An 18,142-nucleotide genomic window follows, 5' to 3' on the forward strand; every position below is an offset into this window, starting at 1 on the left:
CTGTATTCACGTATGACATAGAGTGGACTAAGGTAGAATAAATATGATTCTTCTGTAGATTATTTTAGAGCGCGAGCACCCTCCTTTTGGCCGTTTGAAGGTATTCAAGGAAAAATTCATTTTGGCTCTCTGGGCTAACTATATCGCACGAGCTCAAAAGTGCTGAAAACATTCAACGGTTTGACACGCTCAAGTCCTGTTTCAGCAAAGACACCCGTGCTTTAATATTGGGAGTCTTGCCTTTGATGTGTGATCACACATGCGCATGCCTACCACTCACACACTCACGCAGGCACAATACATTTGCTGAGATAAAGTGACTGCAGTGTATGACCCATTTTGCAGAGGCAGGGCTTTGCTTTTATAACGATGGAGAGTGTGTGTGTGTGTGTGTGTGTGTGTGTGTGTGTGTGTGTGTGTGTGTGTGAACACTTGAGTGTATGAATGCATAACCACTATCTTACAGCAGGATGACGCTGCACAACAGGCTTTTAAATCTTGAAAAGGAAGTGCTAGGCTGGTTTCTTGTGAAAATGCTCCTGTCACACGTCCGGTCATAATGCCGTTAGCCATACTTACTACTCTTCCCGCCGGGGGTTTCGGGCAAGCCAGTAGCTTCTGAAAGTACTCACAAATATCAAGAAAAGAGGAAGCATTATTTTCAGGCAAAAAAAATAAAAAATCTTGAACATGGGGTGCGTTGTGCAATACACTTCATGTTCCCTAAGTGTGGCAACAAGCCTTGAAATCCCTAAGCATGCTCCTCAAGCAGTTAATAATCATTGTTTCATGGTGCTGGAGGAGCAAGCCGGAGATAATGCTCTGTATAGAGATAGTGCACTGCCTTATTTCTGCCGCCTCCTGTTAACACAAGAGACAAATGGAATGGGCGCATCGCCTTGGAGCCATCCAAATGAGGGTGTCTGCTGTGGAGTGAAGTGAAGTGAAGTGAAGGTGGAAGAGGAAGAAAAAAGGGGGGGGCGGTGGCGGGCGAAGGGGGGCACAAGTGCCACAAAAATCAGGGAGCGGCTGCTCGACCCTCGCGGCGCATCACGGTTGCAGTCAAGTGAATGTGAAAACAAGAGAAAGCTTTGCGGAATATCGATTTAATGCCGCAGCCTGAGCAGGGGGAAGATGCGTGCTCCAGATTACACGCGCTCTATTTCCCACCCATACAGAATCTCCAGTTCCTTCTGTCTCCACAGAACCAGAGAGGGAGGCTGAGAGGATGCTCTTTTATGTCCCATTGCCCTCCTTGAAGTCCAGCTGTGTAGAAAATCAATGTAGAAATGAAGAACGGGGCAGAACAACATAAATATGTAAAACATATCACACCGCCTTTGTGTCCATACACGTAGGAGAAAGTAATAGAGGACCTTTGTGCTCTTATAGCATTTTTTGCATCAATTAGCTCCAGGTGTCTTAAATAATAGTTTACTTTTTAGGAAAGTGAGAGTGAAGATGCCGAATTCATTTTGGGGTTTCTGCTGTGCTGAACATCAATGTGGGGCCTCGCTGAACTCTATTTGATCCCATTCTTTTTCACTTTTTATTATTTGCGTCAGAACATTTGTGGCATTTCAGCCGGAACAGTATTGACTTTGTTAAGTAATGATGAATGAAATTCCTTGTGAATGTGCAGCACTTTTTTATGCAGGAAATTATCCACAAATTTATGCAACTAATTCAGATTACAGGGATACAAATTTGATTCTGTATTGCACTGCTGTTCTTGCATCCTGTGGGGGTTATATGGATATCACATCAAAATGTGATAAAATCATGAGAAATAAGTGATGTGATATCTGGAAACATCCAGATCCAATGAAAACAGCTCCCTGTTGGTGACTTTGGCAGTCATGTTGCTTTCTTACCTGTCGTCACTATGAAGACAACTTCGTGTTACATTTTCGCCCTCGGTTAATGTGCTAGTTGACGACCACTCAAAAAAAAAAAAAGAAAGAAAGAAAGAAAGAAAGCTGACGTGTAGGCTCGCCACACATTTTCATACATTCCACTTTTATATAACGACGAAACAGAATGTGTGCGTTTTCCCTCCCTTCTATGACAAAAATCTTAAGAACAATTTGTTACTTATGCGCCCCCCACCCTCTCTGTCTTCCAACCCCTCCCGCTGAAAATTATGAACACTGAGCCGCACTCACATTCTTGCGCACGGCCAAGCGAGGAGGCGCCTCCGCTCTCGTCCTGGGCCAATGGCGCACGCACTCCCCTTATCATACTTATCCCTGGCTGGCCAATGGGCGCCTCGAACACAGGCTCACATGACGCCTTTCTGTGCGCTCCCTGTCCTCTCAGCGCTCAATCCCGGCGAGTGCAGGCATCACTGAAGACCTGACACCGGCGGAATCGGACGTTCGCCGTCCTCGGCGGGACTCACCAGGTGTTGTGTTATGCAAACTTCACTGCCATCCGATGACGCTGTCACATCCCGTCGACGAGAATGACCCCTGGCTTTGTCGGAGGAGCACACTTGGCCGTCTCCAAAACGCAGAGTCACAGGGGCAAGACAATAACGCCCAGAAGTTATAGAAATGAATTGTAAGTATCGACAAAATTTTACTTCCCGTCTTCTATTCGCTTTAAAAAAATACGATGATAACAATCCTGAAACTATTTCATTTTCTGTTTGTAGCCGACTTTGCTTTTTCTTGATTAAATTTTTGTTGTTTTTAGGATTTGCGATTGCATGTGCCACTTTTGCGCCGTTTGCTTTCTGTCCCTTTCTTTTGGTTTCCAAGCAGAATTAAATACATATTTTTTAAACCACTTCATAGTCTTATTTGACTTTACCTGATGCTCGGATGGTGTTTGACTTCGCTTATATTTCTCCTCTTTTGACGTTCTTTGCGCAGTCTGTGAATTTGCTCATTGTGAATGTGGGGCTGTCTCAGCGCAGGGCCATAGCATGAAATATAGATAAAAAGCACAGGGTAAACCCGCTGACCCCGGGCAGGCAGGCAGACAGACTGTGCAACCGGTCCGCACGGCTCAATGAGGACAATCGGGGGTGAGAGAGGGGAGGGAGAGCAGCAGAAGAAATAAATGGAGTACTTGAAGCGCACTGAAACAGCGCTGCACTTCACTTCAGCCCGCGGGGCAGGATAAGGGTGGATCTTCAGTAACGTGTTTTGTCTGTTCGAATGTGATTAAACAAAGAAAAATTATTTTAAAAAGTACTTAAAAAAAAAAAAAAAAGGTAAATAATTATTGAAGAGCCTTTTTCTACTTAAATTCCAGCAAATTGAATTTCACATTCTGAGGTCACATCACTCATTGAACCCTTTTATTGATTGGAAATTAGGGGTGCTGGGGTCAGGTGGGGGTGCAAAATTTATGTACAGGCAGGAGTCAAAGCAAAAAAAAAAAAAAAAAAACAACCCAAAAAGGTGCCTTCAGATTGTTTTTTGTGCTTTACGCCAAGGCAGGGGAAGGGAGGGAGAGAGTAGGGGACCGGGGCCATTTGATGTTTTCAAAAGGTTTCAGATGGCTTTAATTAGGACCTATAAAAATCTGTCTGCCCCGTTCTCTAAGGTAGCGCTGTGGAGTACGAGAAGGGAGGGGAACTGGCAGAGGAAGAAAAAAAAAAAGAAAGAAAGAAAAGCAAACCGACACAGAAAGTCGCTTCAGCAAAGGATCGTCTAATCAAATTTTTATAACCCTCCTCTTTTCTTCTCCCTGCTTCCCTCCCTTGCCTCCCGCCCTCCCTTCCTTGATGCTGGTGGTATGTAGGCAGCCCTCTTTGTCTGGCTGCTGTGTTATCCCCCCCCTTCCATCCCCTACCCTCCACCCTCCACCAACCTCAAACTAACTATTGCCTACAGTTGGTCCGACCCCAGACACCTGAAGGCTAGACATAATGATCAAGAGAAGTTCCAGTCTGTCTGGAGCACAGCCAGCGGTGTTTAGGTTTTCTTCTTTTTCTCCTCCTCCTTTTTTTTCTTCTTCTGCTGGCGCTTCTTTTGCTTGCTCCTCATCCACAATCAGCTCACGCTATGTTTGAGAGTTTGCGTTGGTGTCTGTGTGTGTGTGTGGCTGGAGTTATGTTGGTTTTTTGCTGCTGTCACTGTGTAGCATATATGGATATTGGATTGACTGTGGGTGACTAACGGAGCTGCAGTCTCCGCGCTGAGGAGACATCAAAGACTTTTTCTGTGTTCTATTATATGTGTGTGTGTGTGTGTCTTTAGCTATGCACCTATGTATATAAGGAGCAAGATTTCGGCTATGTTGATTGGTGAACATCCGGAAGTTTAAGTTCAAATAAGTTATATCACCTGGCTCTTTTAAAATTCATTACATCGATCGTGCTCGATCGCTGTTTTTCTGTACCACCCAGAGGAATTCTGATGCAAAGCAACATTTATTTTTAATGAACAGGAACTGGGTCCTTTGATGTTAAAACAACAAACATAACATATAATTTCTGCACGATGATTCTATTTTTACCATCTCAAGGGCTTCAGATGAGGCTGCGAGATGTTGTTCATGGTTTCAGTTCTGTTGACTCGGTCGTCTAGTCACCGAGGTTTAGGACGAGGTAGTATCTGAAATCTAGCAACACGAAATGCACAACTCCAATTAGAAGTTGGTGGAAGATATTTCAATATCTCTATATCTTTGACACAGTCATTTATGGAAGTGTCTTCCTTTTGCACATGTCTTTGTTTTGTCGATGTGCGGTGGTTAGGGATTATATGGCGCGGCTTATAACTGGATAATGAGCTAGCTCGCTACTATGGAAAATGGCTGGTTGAAGTCTTTGTTGGGCATCGTTGGAGATTGTGGTTGAATGCGGCACTTTTGAATTGTTTTTCCCATTTTTGATGAAGTTGTTTGTGAGAACATTATGCTTTTTAACAGCTGGACTGGCTCTAACAGCAATGTAATCTCCCCAAATGTGACATTTTGAGGAGCAAGTGCCTGTAAAATTTACACACAGCTTTCAGCTGAAATCCTGCTACTTGTCTGTGTGTGTGTTTTCTGAAAGCTGACTGTGTATTGTGGAATCAAGAAGATTGAGGTTGCCTCTTCTTTCGCCACCAGCCTTTTTGAAGAGGGAAGTAATAAAAAGCTCAATGGGTGCAACAGGCTGTTCTTCCCGCCCTCGTTTTGAAGCTGTCTACCTGGAGATGAATAGGAGGCCCTTTGTAATGAAGGGGGAGAAGAGAACATTTTATTGAAGGCTCTGGATGCAGGAGGATGCGCTGTAGCTTGTAGATGGTGCATTTGTGTCAGGTTTCACAGTTGTACTGCCCACCAAACAATGATTTATTGACATATGAATAATTATTATTTAAGATTCTTCACGGGGGTACAATTTCCTCGACATATCAACATGACGATCACGACTGATGGAAATCTATTAAGCTCCAAGTAGGTGAAAGGAGTATTATGTAAACATTATCAAATGATTTAGTTAAATCCTGCTTGAGCACCTTACCTGACAATGACGCCGGAGAACCACAAAGCCACAGAGTTTTCGGTAACCACCTTTATGTGTGAAGGAGTGAAGTCACAGTCAAAAATGGCGGAGTCATTCAATTACCGGCGTCCCCTTTCCTGGGAAAAGTCCCGAGCTGCGAAGAGGTTAATTGTTTTCGAATCTCCATCTGAGGGGAGAAAATGGGTGAACGGGAGGGATAATTGAGCTGCTGATAGTTGAGTGGGTTATGGATTACTGTGCTTTTCTACAGCAGAAAAAGGGAGGCGACCAGGAGGGGAAGGGGGGAGAAGGAAAAGGGAAGGAAGCGGTGTGAAAGGCCCGTGTTATGCGATGCAGCCGCAGGGGTCGTCTGGCCCTTCTTGGGAAGAGGAGAACTTCAATCCTGTTTAACCCGTGAGGTGACCCTTGGCCCCTCGCATACTCCCGCCTGCACCAGGTGCAAGCCCTCACTGCTGGTAGCTCATGCACACACTGCAAGCTAATTTTTCACACACTCTGCAAGCACTGGGGGAGAAGCCATATGAAAATGTGGATCCCTTTTCACCTTTCCACCCCCCCCCCCCCCCCCCCCCCCCCCCAAGCTTCTTTTTCTTCATGCCATTCTATTGTCAGGGGTTAAAGTTACAACCAGGATGGGAGGGGGGGAGCTAGAGCCCATCTTTCTTTCTCCTCATGTAAAATGTGTTATAACTAAGAAAACGGGAGCCAAGATGATTCGACGTGATGTAATAATCACAAGAGTGTTAATCAGAGGGATGTCATGTATAATTACTGCAGTGTTTGATAACACCGCAGCAACCACCTCGGGCCATTAGCGAAAGTTTCCTGTTATTATTAATGGGCGTTAATAAAATACAAGAAAACCAGCATGGAGCAAGCCCTTTGCATGGCCCACTGGTTACAACACTGTAAGGTTAACGAACCAATTTACATGATTCCAGCTACCATCTGGGTGAAGTGACAAGGCAGACGCTCCCTACTCTGTGCTGTTGTGTTATGATGTTCATTATGGAGGAATGTGTCAAGTCTGAGTCTATTTCTTAATTGTGAAGTGAAAATCAGTGCTGTACAATCTGAGCTGGCTGCTTTTGTTGTACGTGTTTAATTTTATTTGAACCCATTTACACATAGCTGAGCAAATGTTGTCAATTGTACCCCCAATCTCTTCCCTTTTAGAGGTGAAAAAACAAAACGGTGTGAGTGGTGTCTTCTTGGCTTCAGGCAATGAGAGTCTTGACAGGGGCGAGCCGCAAAAATCACTAAAGATGATGCTGGAGACTGGGAGGAAAAGAGGATTAGTATCTGTCCACCGTTCTACCATTTTCATCTGGGCGATCACATTACAAATAGAGCCTTCTCCAAGCACAGGAACAAAATGAGGTCTGTTGGTGATCAATAAAGCAGTGTGAAAGCAGAGGGATGTTATTAAAAAAAAAAGAAATCAAAGGCTCTGGCTGGCATGGCCATCATCTCGACCAGTCTGCTGGAATCAGATAAGGGAATGGGGCCTTGCAGGATGGGATGTTTGGCCCCTGGGCAGCTTGAGATGACGAATATCCCTGCCACCGGCACCCATTGCAGACTGATTCCATCTGCAAATGGGCAAAATCAAAATGTTTTAGGATCTTTCTGGCGTCTCTCAGATATTGTAATTGTGAAAGAACAGCCGTAGGTAAAGATGAGTAAATAGGGACCCAGTATTTAATCCCAGTGCTGGATGTTCGAGAGAAACTACGCAGTTATTGCTGTAACTCCGCTATTGTCCTCCATTGGATGATGGCTTTTTACCTCATGCTTCACTTACATGATTTAAAGAATATATAATCACGGCGGTTTTGCGATGACAGTGTGTCAGAGCTGGTGCGAGTGTTCGTCTCAGATTAGCTCTTTGTGCCACGAGGAGAGAGGATAGGCAGGGTGTGGGGTGGCGGAGAGGGGCACAATACCTCCACAATCCCAGTTGAAAGAAATCATTTGCACAATTTTATGAAAGCGGTATTTGTCCGGTTGGATGGTTCTATCAAAGCCCAACAGCCACAGTGGAACGTGATTTTTTTTTAAAAATGACGTGGTGAGCTACAAAGCCGGCAACATGTCGGGTTACAGTCATTTCTCAGCTGAACGCTCTCCAGGTAAATGCAGATAATGCGCTCTCGAGTTTCTCTTTCTTTAAGAAGTCTCATTTCTACAGATGGCTCTGAGCTGACACCGTAGCTGCCAGAGCTTCTGTTCTCAGAGCTAAGCTTGCACAAAATTTATGTAGTGAAGATGAAAAGACATCATGGCTACACACTCTACGCCTGTAAATTAATCCTTGGAAAAACTAACTTGGAAAAGCAATGAGTTTCTTGTTCTTACAGTATTATCAAAGGCCCCCCCCCCCCGTACTCACGCCACAGATGGTCTTTATCTAAAACACTTCACAGTCTCACTTTTAAGACTTTTCAAATTGAATAAGATGGTAGTAAACTTTCATGAGAAAGGTAAGTGTGCAGCTGATGTAACTAGATGAAGCGTGTCATTTCTTTGGAATTTGTTGTTCACTTGCAGTCATAAAAGATGACTGGCTTCTGCCCCTGTTTGTCTTCAGTTTCAGAACCCCCCTCCCCATCCCCAACCCACCTCCCTGCAGCATTTCCTGGTGACTCACTTCTCTTCGAGCCATTTATGCTTACAAACTTTGTGAGGATGAACCACGCAATTCTTGCGTTTTATTGTCCACGAGGGACCATTGGGCATAATGAAGTTCTGTTTCCCAGCTTGAGTTTGGGAGGCTCATGATTACAAATGCTCCTCTCATTGTTTCCCATCATCTCCTCCCTAATTGAAGACAATATAACGAGACAATGGGGTCTCGCTCATCACTCTGCGTCAATGGCATGCTCTATGGAACGTGCCAGTCTGTTAAAAGCGCGGTAGTGGAGGTGGGCGGCGCACATGTGGATGGATACTTGAATGCGCATGAGCTTGTTTAATTTGGACCAAGAAGAAGATGGACAATTAAACTACAGCTCCCAGTGGGGCTGTTCATTTTGGTCAGCTTCCCCACGTCATGGCTGCCTGCCCTTGTAAATGCTCCTGGATGTGTCTGGGTTCATGCCTTGGGAGGGGGGAGTTGGGTTTGTGGGCGGGAAGGTCTGTCTCTGGAGGGTTGTCTCAGACGATTAGGACAGCCAAGTGAAGAGAGTCCCTGAGAGCCTGGCCCCCTTCACCTCCCTAATATACTCTGAATAAGTTTGTCTATACCGTGCGTTTGTTGTGGGGATGGAGGCGGGTGGGGGTCGTGTCTGGCCATGGTTTAGTAGTGTTTGTCATCTGCCCCCTTGAGGCCTCTATCGGCTTCTTTGTCTGAGTGTCAGACGTGCAATGTCAAATGCAAAATGTGCCTGTGCAATCAGGGCGTATTGGGTTAGGACGTGACACTGGAATTCATCTTCTTTTTTTCAGTGTTGACAAAAGGCAACTTACTATTTCTCCCATTAGTTGTTTTTTTTTTCTTAATATAAAATTTTATGCTTACTTTATGGACAAAAATCCACAATTCACCCAAATACTGATATAAAACCACTTCATAACAGCTGCCGCGTCAGTTTTTTTTCCCCTCCGTTCTTTACTTACATAACGCATTTTTAATGTATTTCTGTAAATGACTTGCAAGACATAGATATAAAGGGACTATGAGGATATTCTCAGAATATTATCAGTTAGAAGCATATTGTTATGAGTAAACAGTTGGCTTTGTTATGAGTCACTGAAGATAAAAAGGGAAAAAAATTGCTATGTTAAAGTGGTGCACGGTTCGGAAAAATCCCTCAAAAAAACAAGATGAAACCAAAATTCTTCGCTAATCTATGAATGCTGAAATCAACCAACTCTTTACGGCTTTTTTTTTGCCCCTACTAATTTGAACAATAAGGTGTTATGCTTTTTTTTCCTTTTTCCCACCACTCTTAATCTTGATTTTATGTGTGGTTTCTTGAAAAGCCAACTGAGAGATGAAGGAGAGCTGATGCAAGCCTAGTTGACGCTGTTGTTTCGGTAACTTTTAGAATTTGCGGTATTCGAAAAAGATAAATTGAAAAGTCTCGATTCATAAAAAAGCAATCTGTGTTATGCCTAAAAGCATTAGCAGAATTTCCTTTGAATCGAGGCTTAACACTCGCTTCATAGCTGTTCATACAAACAGTCCTATTGTTTGGTGGCTACACAAATAATCTGGAGACCAGTTTAGTGGTCTCAAAGGTGTCTCTATGGTTTCACACAGTGCATCTCTGTATGAAATTTGGAAGAAAGATTCATTCATCTCAGCACAATGGCTAACATAGAGGGCACTGAGTCCCAGCCAAATATCACAAGTTACATTGAAAACAAACAAAATGGCCTTGCTGTATACTGAGGAGACAAAACGTCCCAATGACTGATAACAGCTCTGCAGGATTTGGGCGCTGTGGGAGAAATGGCCTCTGTGGCTTTGCATTCAAGTCATTTAGCCATTTGGAGCAGCAGGAAATGACACGCATTCCTCATTCCCAGTACCAAAATAAACTCAAATCTAGCTTCCTGCTATTTGTACACAATTACTTTTTCAAATTTCATTGATAATGACTTTGTTAGAAAATGTGAAATTGATGCAAAACACTGGTCTTGTGATTAAGAGTTATTATTTCCAGACAGCTTTCTACCATAACATAATGTTCTGCAATATATATAGTTGTATGGTTCAGTAGTAAACTGATATAAATGGTTGTACAAATCTACTGTTAATAGAGTGACAGAAGATGCTCAACATTGAACAAAAGCAATCATGCTGACTGTGGGAAACGTTTTGGTTTTCTAACGTAAAGCCTGCTACTCGGTCTGACTCAACACGGGACCCTGCAATGACTAATCACATGACAACTTAACGTTGCTTCAAATGTGCACGTTGTAAGAGTGTACCTTCCTGCTCTGCAGATGAGTAAATGCATCAGGAGTTTTGATGACACCCAGCAAGCTGTTCTTGATCACTTTAGCCAATGCAAGCTTTACACAAGTGGCAGTTTTAGGCATCTCTTCCGTTTGTGTGCATTTGACAGAAAAAAAAGTTTAAAAATCTGCCTGACCTGATTTTGGAAGCTTGAACATTTTACACTTTATTTGACTGCGCCTTAAGGTGTATTAAACCCATTTTGCATAAAGATTTTTTATATCTATAACAGGGTGTAAATAAACACAACAGTGGCAATTAAGGTGTGTGTTTCTGAGCAGTTATGTGTTTGTGTGTAACTGTTATCTAGGGCTCAAACTGACCAATAGGGAGATTTTCTTTGGCGCTCCTCCTGTATCACCCTGAAGATGAGGGAGAAGAGTTGTGATACCAAAAAGCTGCTATTTATTCTGTGTAATCTGACATACATGTTAGACCTCCAAAATTAGATATCTCTCCAGGCTCTTGAAGTGATGAGAAAATAATGCAATTTATTAGAATAATGCTTACACAAAAACAAATGTAATAACTCCTTTGTTTATTTCCTTCCCTCTAACTTTTTTTCCCGTTGGAGGTAGAAGAAGAAGGCAAATCCAGTGTTGATGATCTCTGTGTGGGCAGGAAGCCTTTAAGGTTTGCATCATGTCTGCCACGTTCTACCCGAGGGCATTCCAGCTTTCTTACACGCTGAAATTTGCACACACACAAACACACGACGCTTGCGCACGCAAGCTACCGTTTTCCCTCACAGCGCAGCAGGAGTCTGTCTTCATCTGTCCTATTGATTAATGAAGCAGGCGCAGCGGGTGTCGGAGAGAGGCAGGAGCCTAGATCAAGGCTGTGAGCTGCATCACTGGCATAGTCACGCCACACAAGTGCACGCGCACAGGCGCTCGTACACACACATTAGCGCGCACTTTTGCTGTCTCTGTCATGTTCTCTCTGTGTCTGTCACAGCAGACACCGTAGACACAGGCGGCCGTGACACACATGCATACTGAGAGACATGACACACTTGTCATTATAGCTCACAGATACGCCACACACAAATTCGCTCACACACACACTCGCTAAATGAATTAACGTGGCTTGGCTGTGCCGGTCGCCTAAGCTGGAAAGGCGTTTTCTATAAACATAATGTTTGTAGATTAGTTGGGGTTAATGATCCACAGCCTGTGTGTGTGTGTGTGTGTGTGTGTGTGTGTGTGTGTGTGTGTGTGTGTGTGTGCGCACATGTGGGTTTTTGGCTAAGTGTAAAAGGTACTGCTCTACTGTGCTGTCTCCCTCACTTCCAAATGAGACATCCCCCAGGCACCATTACAAGAGCAGTATTTATGCTATTAGGAAACTGGGTTTGCAGCTCCAGCAGTGGTACCAGAATGAAACGGCTAAAATTATGTCTCAACTAACCTCACTGGGCAAGGCCACTATTTTCTTTGCATAAATGAGAAATTGCGCATTGTGTACTTAGAGGCTATTTTTAAAAATGCCCTGTTGGAATATCATGCGCATTATTTCTTAGCCGCATAAATGCAAAAGCCAAGGAACAGAGCCATTTTTCTTCTTACCCGCAAGCATTTGTTCATTCAGAGTAGAAATAAAGATCACAACATAGTTTTCTCTTTTCTATTTTTACTTTTGTGTTTTAAAATTAGCCTCACTGTTCAAACCAGAAATAGACCTTTTGTAAAGGCTTTCTGTAAATTGGGATTGGTGGATTCACTGAGGGTGTGGTCCCTTCCAGCCAACCTTCCTTTTCCCTCACAAATGGTCTCTTCTGCAATGCTGAATGGACAGATGAATAAGAGCAAATGACTGTCAGGGCCCTACAAATTTTTTTATTTACGTCCCCCCCCCCCTTCCCAAACCTGCGCTTGTCCGCCTTCGCTCCCTCCCCTTTCTCTTCCCTGGCGTTCCTGTTGAGGCATGCCTCCATCCCGGCCAACCAGCATCATTCAGGTCAGGGTGAGGGGGCAAAAAGAGACGAGGGGAGGAGGACAAACAAAGGAGCACTGTTACTGCCATGCTAGAGAGCCGACACCAGACTGGAGGGGTGTGGTTGGAGGGGTACAGACGGAGAGAGAGAGTGTGACTGAGGAGGTTTATCATTAAGAAAAGAGATTAAAATGAATGGGAGGGGAGCAGGGGTGTCTGCTCTGTTCACAGTAATAAAGAGGACAAGCAGTGCCAGTCTTTTTTTTTTTCTACACACACAGCTGGCACAATCTTAGCTCTCTCTATGTGTGTGTGTGTGTGTGTGAGTGTGTGAGAGAGAGTGTGATAGGGGAGGGATGGGGGTGCATTGTTTTCTGGCTATTGTACAATATTTGCTTAACCCTCATGTTTTATCTGTGCAGCTGCATGCTACAAATGAGATGCAGAAAAGAGTGTGTGCATGTGCACAATAGTGGCTGTCACAGCTGTTAGCAATTTCATCACACACATGCACGCAAACAGATTTTTTTTTTTACAATGCTTGTATAAGTAGTACAGCTTAAAAAAATCTAAATGTAACAATTACAGGTCAAACAAGTCAAGCCGAGGAGAGGAAAGATGAAATGGACAAAGTTAGACAAACTGTTAGTGGCTAAAACGATCGTCATCATCATTGCATGGCTTTTCTCTTCCACTGGTTGCCAGTCAGTGTTTCCTGACCCCAACTTGAACCATTTGCACTGATCTTTCTGCTGAGTTCTTGTTCAGTACATCTCTTTTCTTCTGGGTTTTTCTTTTGTTTGGTTACTCAACACTTTGGAATTCCACATCACAAAACATATCTCGACTTCAAACACTTGCAGTTTTTAGGTCGTGAACTGAACCGATTTCTAATCACTTATCTTGTTCTTTAAATTCGCTGTATGCCATGAGTAAGAAAATGGTTACAGATAACTCAATTACACGCGAAAGCTGGTACTCCATAAGGCCCGTCTGCTTTGTGGAGAGTTTTATTTATTTATGGGTTTTGGGGTTTTTTTTTGAGTAGGCTCCATTCCAGTGAAACAGTTTCTTAACTGTTCGTATGCACTTTGTTTTTCTTCTTTTGCTCCGTCAGGTCGTGAAAAGAGCTGGAACGAGAAGAGGAGTGCTCACAGCGTTAGCCATCGATGCAGAGTGAAGGAGCAGGTAGAGGAGCAAAAAAGACAAGTGAAAGAGGTAAGGGAGCTCAGTTTACTCTGGAGGGGGGTTATATATTGTCTTGTCTTTGTATCTGTTACCTTTTCATTCAGTTGCCTGAGTCAGCTGTGCACCTGGGGTGAGTTTGATGTTTGCATGTTTTTGTGAGTTGTTTGAATGTGTCTGTTGTATGTATGTATGTGCGTGCATGTGTCCCTGGTGTCAGACCCCAGCCACCATTTGAAGAACACATCATCCTGTCTGAGTCATCAACTGCCTCCCGATCTTCATTGCCGTCTTTATCTTTTTTTCCTCTAATGATCGTTGCTCTCTGCTGATGAGAAACCCACCAGCACATCTGTGTATACTGATATTTATTTTAGGAATGAATCTCTCAGAAAAGTAGAAACTTCCTGAAAATGTTGTTTGTACCTATTAATAGTAAAAAAAAAAAAGTATTTTCTTAAAATTCTACAACTATTTAAAAATCAATGTCTATTTGTATGAAGGAACCATTTCGATCCGCACTGAAGAAAGGTTTCGTGGAATTACAAAGCCTCTTGCGCCGCATTTCCATTTCACGCCGTGCAGATTTGACTCTTTCTCTTCAGCGGCCATTAGACTAAACAGTCCTCTTTTCAGGGATGCCACCTTCGCCGTCTTAACTGCGTTTCAGTTGTTCCCGAAGTGAGCAGCCTCTCGGAGAGTAATCTTCTCACCCTCTCTGTGTGAGGCTGAAGGCAGCACTAAATCATTTTCCACCATGCAGTCATGGACAGAATGGCTGCCACCATGCACAGATAGGGGGATGGTTAGAGAGGAGAGGCGCCGAGAGGAAAAAGAAAATGTTGTTTTTCTCAGTTCTTGTCATCCTCTCTTCTGATGAGACTCTCTCTTCTGTTCTACATCAGCCTTCCACCCAGACTTTACAATAGCAATGTGTGAATTGTCTTCCAGCATTTATGTATCTATTCATTTATTTTGGATCTAGTCCATTTTTTTCTTATTATTTTTAGAAAGGGAAGATCCATATTACTTGAGATGTATATGAGGATTTTTACCCGCCACTACTGGTACTGTTACATTTACTGTCCTTGATTTCATTTATCTTTTCGGTAATTGGTTAAATTTGAGGGAACTGAACCTGGAAATCTTCAGGAATTGGGGGTTAATGTGTGTGCCCTTCCAATAAAACACTGTTTCTCCACTCATCATATTGCCTTGTCCAGCAAAGGGATCGCCATTTTAACATTACCTATCAAAAAGGTTCCTTACAAAAGGCAAAAAATTCAATTCAGAATGCTTCACTTCATTTCACGTCAGCCTGATCCACCTTCTCTCTGATCTCTCTCTTAGTTGCTCTTACCTATTTCTCCTAACTCCTTTTGGTTCTTTCCCTGTTGAATTGTGTCACTTGTGTAGCTCTTCCATTCGAACTCGCACTGCTGCTCTGACCTGATCTATTTTCTACAACCACCACCATTTTAAAGGACAGGATATGATGATGAGGATAATTTTGAAAGCTATTAGTTCGAATAGTTAAGGGGGGGTAGAGCGATGGTTTAAATAAATGGGAAGCTTTCCTCCAAGCGGTCGTCGGAATTCCAACAGTAATCAGTTGTAATTATCGCGCTTCCTTACTTTTTACATGTCTGTCCAAATCACTCCAGCTGGACCAGAACAAAGTGCTTTAAAATGGAAGTGGTTTTGAAGCTGTTTCAAGAAGGAACATTATTCTTCTGATGGATGTGCTACGCATTAACCATCTGGGATTTTGAGGGAAACGCCATTGTTTTAGGTTACTGGTCAAATGATGCAAGGAAGAAAGAGAGGAAAAAGGTGAAGGATGTTTTAAGCAAATATCCAGACATGCCACTACCACCCCCCCCCCCCCCCCCCCCCCTTTTCTTTTTTTTCTTTCCTACCAAGTGTGTCTGCCCTCTGCTTCTGTGGAAGAGGACCTTTCAGGAGCAGCCGAGTCTGTCTAAGCTGGCTTTAAAAGCCGCAGGACAAGCACCAGCATGGTTCTCTGTCAGTGTCCATTTGTGCATAAGGAGGTGGGGCTGCCACAGTGTGTCACAAGGTTTCATATTTCAAATATATGAACGAGAGAATGACGGCCAAATGAGTCACTCCGTCATGTCATATTGATTCAACACAGGATTCTGGGACAGAGCGAGTAATTGTCACTTTCACACTCACGCAAAATAATCAACACATGATGGACAATAGTTTGCAGCGGTGCGGGGAGGTGAGAGGCTTGGACACACTGCGTCGGAGGCGACCATGAAAGCCTAACAGACAAGTGTCGAAAATGGGACCATTTTTGTCCACACAAAGAACTCCTCAAAACAACTTGCTCTTTTTTTAAAACCATAGACACCCCGTCACCAATAAAACGTAATACGAGGAGAATTCTGAGGATTCGAATGAGAGTCTTTATTGAGTTTTAATGGAGAATGCTGTTTCAAAATGGATGGATGGATGACAGATTGATTGGGGGTGATGATCAGGCAGAAATGGATAAAAATTAAAACAAAAGAGGGTGAGACGATGGAACAAGAAACAAGACAGGAAGACGTTGCTGGAGAAATGTCAAAGCAAGCATGGAGAGTCCAAAAGTAGACAAGAAGTAAAGAACGGGGGGGGGGGGGGGGGGGGTGTCCGGGGGCAATGCGGCAGTGCCTCTAATGTCTTTATAAGGTCATAAAATACTCCACTTCCTGGCCTCTCTAATTGTGAAGAATGGGATGGAGGTGGAGGGGAAGTCTCAACTCTACCTGCCTACTAAATGAGTCCCCTAAATCTGCTCTTGGCCTTGGGAGCTTTCTATAGGATCGCTATGCCAGCAACATGGACGCGGAGGGGGGTGATTTCTGAGAAAGTCTATATTCTGATAGTCTTTATTGCTCTTCTCTTTAAGATTGAGATAGAGAAAGACAATGTAGAGAAATGCAAAGGAAGAAAGAGTGGGTAAAGTACTGCAACCTGTTTTAATGATCTTTTTAGAGCTTTCTCATCCAAAAATAAGTGAATGGAGATGCGTTGAAAGGAGGGTTTGAAGAAATATCCAAACAACTGAGAGTAAGAATGTAATGTACTTACATACAGTTTTTCAGAGAGAGAGAGAAAGAAAAAACCTTTTGAAGTAAGACTGAGAAAGAACATAGAGGTGGAGAGGCAGAAGATTTTATTAACTCTGCAGGGATAGACTGTAATGGCTATACTCCCCAAAGTAGCTGTAATGCTGAACTCTTAAAAATGTGAGAAGTCGCTCTTACCATCGCTGGAAACGAAAACATTTTCATTTCATAAACTGTTTGTCTAAGGGACCCTGCCCCAACCTCTAACCCACAAATGAGCACAGTAATGAACAGAACCTTCACTGCAGAAGAAAAGTTAGTTATTTTACAGTCTACTGAAAGGTACAAACTAAACTTATCCCCAGATAAGCTCAGTTGTTCTTGAAATTGGGAGCCATTAATATCACTGTTTGTTTTGAAGTGAGATGGCATACATTTGAAAATAGCACCAGCTTTGGAGCATGAATAAGGAAAAGATATATATATATATATATTATATATAGCTTTTATTTTGGTAAAAGATATACAGCTTTTACCAAAATAAAAGCTGTAGAACAATGTACATTTAGATATGTAATATTTAGGGAAGCCAGATGTTGACATATGTGATGTAAATTAGGGTTGAAAGACAAAAGCTATAGTCACAGATTGAAATAAAAACAGAATCTTACACAGTCACAAGCTATGTATGTTTTTTTAGTGTAATTTGTATATCACTAACAGCCTGCTATCATGTGTCACTGCTGTGTTACCCACTGCCATTGAAAAGAATTTAAACTCTGCTATATAACAATCCTTCACCATCACCACACATTTGAATCTTGTGGCTTTCCCTTTTCCGTTAATGCAGCCTATATACTTGATATTTGAAATGAATGGTAATTTCAGGCATTGTGAATTTGTTTTTCAAAATGTAAAATTCCAGTCTTAATCTCTGTCTTTTGTGAGTGACTTATGAGTTTCTAAGCCCTGCGCCCAACTTTTTGCTTATTATCACGTGGGTATGGATCGGGGAGGGGGGTTGTATTGTGACTAAACTTGCTACACTACAGGAGCTGTATAACGGTTGCCTTTTTTGTTACTGGGGTTTTATCAGTGGGTGAGAGAATAAAATGGAGTCAAAGGCAACCCCCTAAGCTTTTCATAATGCGTTCCGAGAGGAGACAAAGGCCCGTATTCACTGCTGGGTGTCGATAAGACCTATCATTAGGCTGCCATTGGAGGTATTACTGACACACACAAACACACTTGCACACATATACGGAGTGCAGCAGGGCGCTTACTTCTGCACCCTTTCTCTCTTCTTTTTTCCCCCTTTTTTTTCTTAAAAACACACATAAATATTCCTATGCGTGCCAGAAGTTAAAGAGGCAGCCGGGCTCACGGTGAACGGAATAAAAGCAGACGAGTGGACCCCTGCTGCTTTCCCATTGCAGCTGAATTCACTCACATGGACGGGACATCCACTCGGCTAGACGTTGCGCAGCTGTAATTTTGTACGTCTAGTAGCAA

The 18,142-nt window shown here is 43.1% G+C and overlaps 1 long non-coding RNA gene across 1 annotated transcript in view; it reads left to right on the top strand.

Moving 5' to 3' along the window:
* The first annotated feature begins 2,298 nt into the window (after nt 1-2,298).
* The window catches only part of LOC146372537 (uncharacterized), a 28,513-nt gene continuing 12,669 nt past the window's right edge, over nt 2,299-18,142 (top strand). Inside the window, exons 1-2 of the long non-coding RNA XR_014802722.1 lie at nt 2,299-2,562; nt 13,486-13,586. This is a non-coding gene — a long non-coding RNA (uncharacterized LOC146372537). The remainder of the gene's footprint in view (nt 2,563-13,485; nt 13,587-18,142) is intronic.

Source organism: Perissodus microlepis, chromosome 15 (genome assembly GCF_051167445.1).
Source record: "Perissodus microlepis isolate ML-2025 ecotype Zambia chromosome 15, ASM5116744v1, whole genome shotgun sequence".
NCBI lineage: Eukaryota > Metazoa > Chordata > Actinopteri > Cichliformes > Cichlidae > Perissodus > Perissodus microlepis.